At 38.9% G+C, this 7,782-nt stretch overlaps 1 non-coding gene across 1 annotated transcript; it reads left to right on the forward strand.

Moving 5' to 3' along the window:
• The first annotated feature begins 1,424 nt into the window (after positions 1–1,424).
• On the forward strand, positions 1,425–1,497 carry TRNAH-GUG (transfer RNA histidin (anticodon GUG)). Its single transcript has one exon. It is a non-coding gene; the product is annotated as a tRNA-His (tRNA).
• The last annotated feature ends 6,285 nt before the right edge of the window (positions 1,498–7,782 follow it).

Genomic DNA, 7,782 nt, shown 5'->3' on the forward strand with positions numbered 1-7,782 from the left:
GATTTTCAGTTTGATTATCACTTTTACGGAATTTATCAAAATACAGTAGAGTAGTAACATTTTTTTTTTCAAAAACTCAACTTTTCAGGCGGCTATGTTCGTTATGTAATGTCTACTTTACTTAGCATATTAATTATTGATGTTAACATACAATATAGAGAGTGCATTTAAATTGAGGGGGGCATAAGTAAAGGGCTGTAAGTGCACTAAAGTTACTTTTGAGAAAATGGAGTTTAAATATTTAAGCTTTCGTAAAATCGGTGAAATTTTTATTTAAATTTTAATGTGTGATGTGATTAAAATATCCCTTTGCCACTAAAATTTTAGATACTTTAGTTTAAACTGGATGCACTTAACTCATATTATTACAAATGCCACTAGCATTCCTTTGCTTCTAGCCACCTCAATTCAAAATAAGCTAATCTGAATTTTTAAATAAATTGCTGAAAATGGTTGCCGTTCATTACAATGCAGGCTTCAATTCAGTACGCATATCATTAAAAACATTTTGAAGCATATTCTCTGAAATTGAATTTATCGTTTCTTGAATATAATTTTTTAGTACGATATTATTAATATGGGTTCTTTCTTCTATAGAAAACGCAATCATATTTATGAAACACACTATACACTGCAGTGTTTACTTCACTGCTTGAAGACTTCGAATGCAACAGCGGCCGTAAGTTTGTGTGTCTGACGGGAGCAAGGTCATTAGTGAAGGGGTGAGAGTGAAGTACATTAAGAAATGCAGGTACAATAAAGATGCAAGTAAAAATAAAATGATGTCCCTGTATAATGGTGTAGTTTACGAGAGACTTGTTTTCACTCCTTCAAGCCGCTCTTGCATGAATGATATACGCTTGCGGGCAACTGCCTGCTCGATGAGTACGAAAGCTAACGAAAAATAAGTAGATTACTGCAGGAAGGAAATCGTAGCATGACATCGATCTTGTCTGAGTGACCATTTACATTTTTGGCGTAAATATTGGAGATACTAAAACAATATTTCCCTGTTGGAAAGTAATCGCATTTGTTTTCAAGCAAATTCATCGAATTCCCTGCTAACTAAAGATATCAAAACACAAAGAAACTTACCGTCGGCCACTTGTGTCTGCGACCGTAGCGTTCTCCTCTGAGAAGTTTGAGTGGGGGTAGAATACAGCCAATCTTCTGGGTGGGAATATGAAAATGAGCTCTTTAGGGCTCGTCATTCAGAGTTGTGTAGTACTAACAGAAAACATTTGTTTAGCAGCTCTGCATCATAACTGCGGAATCCCGGCCAAATAAGTCACTCAACTGAGTGCTCTCATAGTATAATGGCAGTTGACACTAGACATATACGTCAACATACATGCCTAACTTGGAGTCAGGCCACAAAGGGAAACACTGATGGAGGAAGGTTCGATCCGGTGCTGTGGATTGAATTCGGCGTAGCTCAGTGGTCAGAGCGCTTGGTACGTGGAACCAAGGACCCGGGTTCGATCCCCGGCGCCGGAGCGAATTTTTCTCCTCAAATATTAATAAAAATGGACGTAAAAGTGCATTTTGAGACTGTTACAGAACAGATATCCTTGTGAAAATGAACTACGGAAAATTAATTCGTATATCGCTCGATAGATTTATAATCACTTTGAAATTGTTATGTGTAAATACAATGATGAAATCTAATATTTGAGTTCCAAAACTTGTCTTATTCATTTTTTGAAAAAAAAAAAAATGTTAGTGGTTCCCTGACTTTCTTTGTTAGCTGTGTAATAATTCTATCTTAAACAATTGTATTAAAACTTCCTTTTTCCCATAGAAATTTATAACGAAAACTGTAGTGTTATTCCGTAACGTGCCTTATCCATCGTACTTGTCATTCCATAACTCGCTTAATACAATCAACCAGTAAATAAGAGTCTTTTCGGCACGTGATATGACGTCACATTTTTCCGCTGCTGTTCTTAGTCTATCTATAATCTTTTCGCTGTAAGAAAAATCCTGATATAAACAATAGCCCGTGACTGAAGTGTGACTTCTTTGGCCGCAGCTTGGCGCCATAGATTCTCAGTACGTTGTCCCGCCAACTGTTGTACTTTCTGTTTCATGTTAAACATTTCCCGTTACTCGTCAAGTAGACCTAATCTCACTACTATGCATTCGTTTGCTTAGAAAATTTTTACTTTATAATTACTGCAATTAAATTATTTTAAACTTACGTGTAAGGTCAATCACTAACGGACAAAGGAATTATTCCTTCCAGAATGCAGAAACCATACTACAGTACTACGTGCTTATATGAACAACTACGAACTCGAGTGACGCCAGCTTATTACAAGAAGAGACTACCTCGGTATTACTCTTGGTATTCATCCGCGTTCATAGTAAATAACAACATATAAAAGTAGCTTTTCTTTTACATAGCGTTTTACATATAAGTGAAGTTATATGTTTAATCGTATTTAACAACCACAATTCAATGTTTTTATTTTCAAATAATACAAAATTATGGTTTCCAAATATGGAACTATATTTTCCTGCTCCGTGCGAGTGTTTCGACTGGGAGACAATCAGGGGTATGACAGCAACGTACTTGTGTTTACATTAGGATTTTTCTTACAGCGAAAACAGTATATGTCTACTATGCATCACAATAATTATTCTTATTTGAAAAAACTTTATGACGTGATAGATAACTGAATTAGTAATATAGCCTACATGTTCGTTATTAATATTTAGAGGATGACAGAGAACATTACTCTGGTGCTAAAGGCAAATGAATTCGATGCACGTAAAGCGATCGAGATTCCCGGAAAATGAATCAGGAAGAGTAGATAAGGAAGCATCCAGCAGAGAGGAATTACATTCCAAACATGCTAAAGTCTTCAAGTTAGGGACAGATTCCTCTGAAAATAATTAGAAATTGACTGCTGAGAAATAAGCTGAAAAACTTGCATCGTCACGTTTCAAATTCTCCTCTGCGAAACGATTCCTTATGAGTAAAAGTGGACAGGGAAGTGTGATAGTTAGGGGATAACCTCATTGTGTTGCATACATCGGTGTGGGGAAATCAGTGATGAAAAAAAGGAAAAAGTCTGCAAGACATGAACATGCTATAGAACTGCCAGGAGTAGTCCTAAACCCTGCCAAAGTGAAGGATGTAATTGTAAAGAATTTGCTAGAAAAGGATTTTACATTGTGCTCATCACTAGACAGTGGATGCGGGATGACTTATCGTTGAATGTAGGTGCACATTTACTATATGTTACATTTTTTCATTCAGACCATTGGCTCAGCAGGTTTTAAACGTAAACAGACGACGTCAAAATGCTACTGTATCTCCGTACAGTCAGAAGGAAAAGAAAAATAACGTACTGTAGTACATACCTTGCAAGGTTCAGTCTTCGTCATCATTGATGTAATTACCAGCGTTGCAGTAAACGACGATATATTCTCGTAAGTTGTCGAATCTGAATCGTCTTCGACTATCGCTCAAACAGTTTTTGTATCGAGAGAATTTCTGAAGAAAACCTCTAAAATGGGGAACACTCAATTTCTTTAGAGGAAAATTTGTACTGAGCATCATGTTGCACGTGTCGTTAGACCCACACAACTAAATGATGATGATGATGATGATGATGATGTAGATGATTCCTCAGATTTCATTTCAACGCATTTCCTGTGCGATGTACTGTTGCATTGCTTCTCTATAGCCTGAGCTGTTCTGGTTTTTATTTCAATTTTACATACATTACACACGATACTGTCTTCGTTAATACATAAAATGTCACTCTCATACTTCTTAATTGCATTTCGTATCTCGGAGCGAATTTAACGTTTTTCCATTATGAATGGATCAGCACAACATATTCAACGCGTACTAAATACTTGAGCAGGATAACACAACTGCACACATTGCGTTGCAATGTTACTATGAACAGATCGGGGTTCATTCGTTTTGTACGCTGCTGTACTCGCCAGGTACACAAAAGGACGACGCGGCACGTGCCATATACTCTGTTACAAAACAACTTCACTTTTCCTTAAGTCATCCCGCATCCACTGTCTACTCATCACAAATAACCACAACCATGACGCAACAGTGCAAGATGTCGTTCGTCTGCCAATTCCCGCCCTTTATAAGAACCAATGAGAATCATTGATGGCGACTGATGGACACAGCCAGGTAGTGGCTGCACGCTTATGGAAGCCCTGTTACAGCTCTAGAGCATCAATGACGTCATCGCTGAAATTCGGAACACCGTGATGCCATTAGATTGCTCTGCGCTGTGATTCGGAATACGCTCTATCTGCTACGGCGCACGAAAGCATTTGATTTCACGAGATAACGAATGACCTATACGTCCGTTACACCTTTCCATCGCTCGAGGAAGAACGAAAATCATCAAATGTGAATAAACGAAAGCTAAATAGTATATCAATGTGTCAACGATTTCGTGGACTACGGCTTTTGTGGACACTGGTTAAACAGTTTTGGCATATTATGCATAATTATCCAAATTCGAAACAATCTTCCTCGGAATATGAAAAATAACATGAATTTCTAAATAACATACGTTAAAAATGAAGAATATGTATACTGGGGTATTCCAAAATTTAAGGTAACATTTTGTCTATATTCTGACACAAGTTCATTTTTTGACATTCCAATTGCTAACGTGATTATCTTAACCAATATCAATGTTAACACACTTTACGTTAGCAAGCTTAGTTCGCACAACCACGCTAGTGTGGTTTACTAGTCGTTGTTTCAATAAAGAACAAAAATTTGGATTTTTTGTATATGGGATGCATTTTTAAATAAAATTAATTAAAACACACAAACCATGTGTATCAGTCCACAAATATATTGATTCTTCAAATTAGAGATAAGAGGTACAAAATACAGTAGAGCATCGATTATCCGAAACAATTGAGGACGGAGTGTGTTCGGATAACTGATTTTTCGGATAACCGATCATTTACGAAAATAAATTGTACCGGTGTCATAGGAGCAGTATGAAACAAAGAAACACTGATATTAAACACAAAACTGTACATGTATATTTTGTATCCCACGTCTTACAAATAACACAGAAAACTTACTAGCCTAGTCTGACAAGTTAAAAATGGCCATTAAAGTAGCCTACAGTTTAGGAAAAGAAGTCTAAATTTTTTCTTCGCTTCAGAGCTGGTACTCATTTTTTTTGCCGCTAAATCTCGCAAACAGCGCTAGCGGAACTTCTACATGGCCCGCGCGCGCAAATTTGAATTTGCCGACTGGAACGCTTTCGGTTAACCGTTCGGTATTCGGATTATCGATACTGTACTGTATGAAAATGAAAATCTCTGAGACTTTTAGCGAATATCTGATTATCTGATTATTTTTTACAGGTAGATATTCGACAAAAAGCGTGTGTACAACATTTTAGGATCTCGACAACTTTCCTAATTAAAAACTGTAGTAAAGCACACTTATTCCAGTTTACGGTGTTAACCTTCTGTTCTCCCTTTTGTGTAAAGAAAATGAACAGTATTTAACACGTATAGCCGTAGTAACGATGTCAGTGTGAACATTAAATTATTTAATGAAAATTAAATCCCAAGTGTTGAAGCTTGCAAAAAAGTTTTTATAGTTTCCACTTACGTATATATGACTTGAAAAGAAATTCATTCAACTCCAACTCACTCCGGAGACGTAAGGAAACAAAGAAGTAATTATCACTTCTACCAGCATAACGGAAACCTTTAATCCAGTAGTGTTAAAGACGCATACGCATACGGTAGCTGTAGGACGAATGATGTTACGGCAGCATGACTTTCAGCGCCTATGCTGAAAAGTTATTGTATTGCATGCACCAGTCTTCCGATGGAGTCGAAATGGCCCTCCCAAGAGTTACCTAAGTAATTAAATATTTCGGTCCTGAATGTGAAACTATTTCTGTGTTAAAATTCAGGTACTCAAACTTATTATTATAGGTCTACCAAAAATTCCGAAAGTAGTAGTTCAACATAAAAACTTTATAACAATAAACATACCACGGACTATGAAAGTAATGTAGGCAAAGAAAGAACTGCTCTATTAGAACAATTGAGGGACGAATTTTTCCAAGGTAAATAACGATTATAATACGAGGCGCATCCAGAAAGTAAGTTTCCCTATTTATTAAAAAAAAATAACACACTTTCAGGAAAACATTTATTGGCAACAGGTACAGCAATGTTTCAGCTATCTTTCAACGTAGCCACCATCAGAATTGAGACACTTGTATCGTGGGATCAACTTTTGTATCCCTCTGTCGTAGAACTCTGCCGCCTGTGAATGGAACCAGCGTGTGACAGACGTCTTCAGCTCTTCGTCGTTGCCAAAACGCTCACCGGAGGACAGGAATTTCTTGAGGTGCAAGAAAACGTGAAAATCGCTGGGAGCAAGATCAGGACTGTAGGGTGGATGATCAAACAACTCCCAACCAAATTCCGTCAAAACAGCTGCTGTGCACCGAGACGTATGTGGACGAGCATTGTCATGGAGGAGCACAACACCTGCAATAAGCATTCCACGCCTCTTGTTTTGAATGGCACGTCGCAATTTTCGCAGTGTTTCACAGTAACGGTCAGCGTTCACTGTTTCACCTCTTGGAAGGAAGTCAATGAGCAGAATGCCCTTCCTGTTCCAGAACACCGTGCACATTACTTTCCGTACCGACAGCGTCTGTTTGAATTTCGTTCTGACCGAAGATCCACTATGCCGCCAATGCATTGACTGCTGCTTGGTTTCCGGGGTGAAGTGCGAAATCCAAGTCTCATCGCCCGTGACGATCCTGTCGAGGAACTCGTCGCCGTCATCGTGATACCGTTGCAGAAATGTCAGTAGTGCTCCTAAACGTTGCATTTTGTGTTCGGGTGCCAGGTTCTTCGACACCCACCTGGCACACACTTTTTTGAACAGCAGGTGCTTAGTGACAATCTCATGCAACAAGAATCGCGATATCTGCGGAAAATGGCTGCTCAGCTCCGAAGGTTCTCCATGATGCACTGCCGCACCAGCTCAACATGATCATCATTGATGAGGGACGGTCGCCCACTGCGCTCTTCATCATGGACACTTTGACGACCTTCGGAAAACTGCCTACATCAGCGACGCACCATCTGCTTACTCATAATGTTCGGCCCATAGACCTGACAGAGCTGCCGATGAATTTCAATTGGTGCAATGCTTTGTGCATTAAAGAACTTTATCACCGACCGAACCTCGCAGGCGGCGGGAGAAGGAATAAGAGCTTCCATTTCAGACCACTGCTGCCACGCTACTGGCACCAGGGGGGACCTGTCCGGCTGGCATATGATTGATGCGTCATAGATCTGCTACGCATGCGCAATTGACACGGCTAATTACGTTTACTTTCAAGGGGAAAAAATCGGGAAACTTACTTTCTGGATGCGCCTCGTATGTTTTGATATTTATATTTTGTACTTGAGACGGATTTAACGCATAAACTCTACACACGGAATTACAACATCAGATGTGTCTACTTGCAGGATAATAATAACGGATGGTAATCGGAGACAATTCTCAGGGCTAGTTTTTAAAACATCACACACAGTAGCCTTAGGATGTCCATTTAAAGATGGGGATTAAGGTAAGCGTTCGCTAGATCGTATCGCACTCATCGGACGAATCACACGGGTTAGGAAAAAGACTATCTTTGCTGTAATTGTTATGTAACCGCGTTCACTACATCGTATCGCACGCATCGTCTATCGGTAAGTCCGTCCATGTTTCTCGGAGCAACTTTTGCG

The sequence above is a fragment of the Periplaneta americana genome, chromosome 8, assembly GCF_040183065.1.
Source record: "Periplaneta americana isolate PAMFEO1 chromosome 8, P.americana_PAMFEO1_priV1, whole genome shotgun sequence".
Taxonomy (NCBI): Eukaryota; Metazoa; Arthropoda; class Insecta; order Blattodea; family Blattidae; genus Periplaneta; species Periplaneta americana.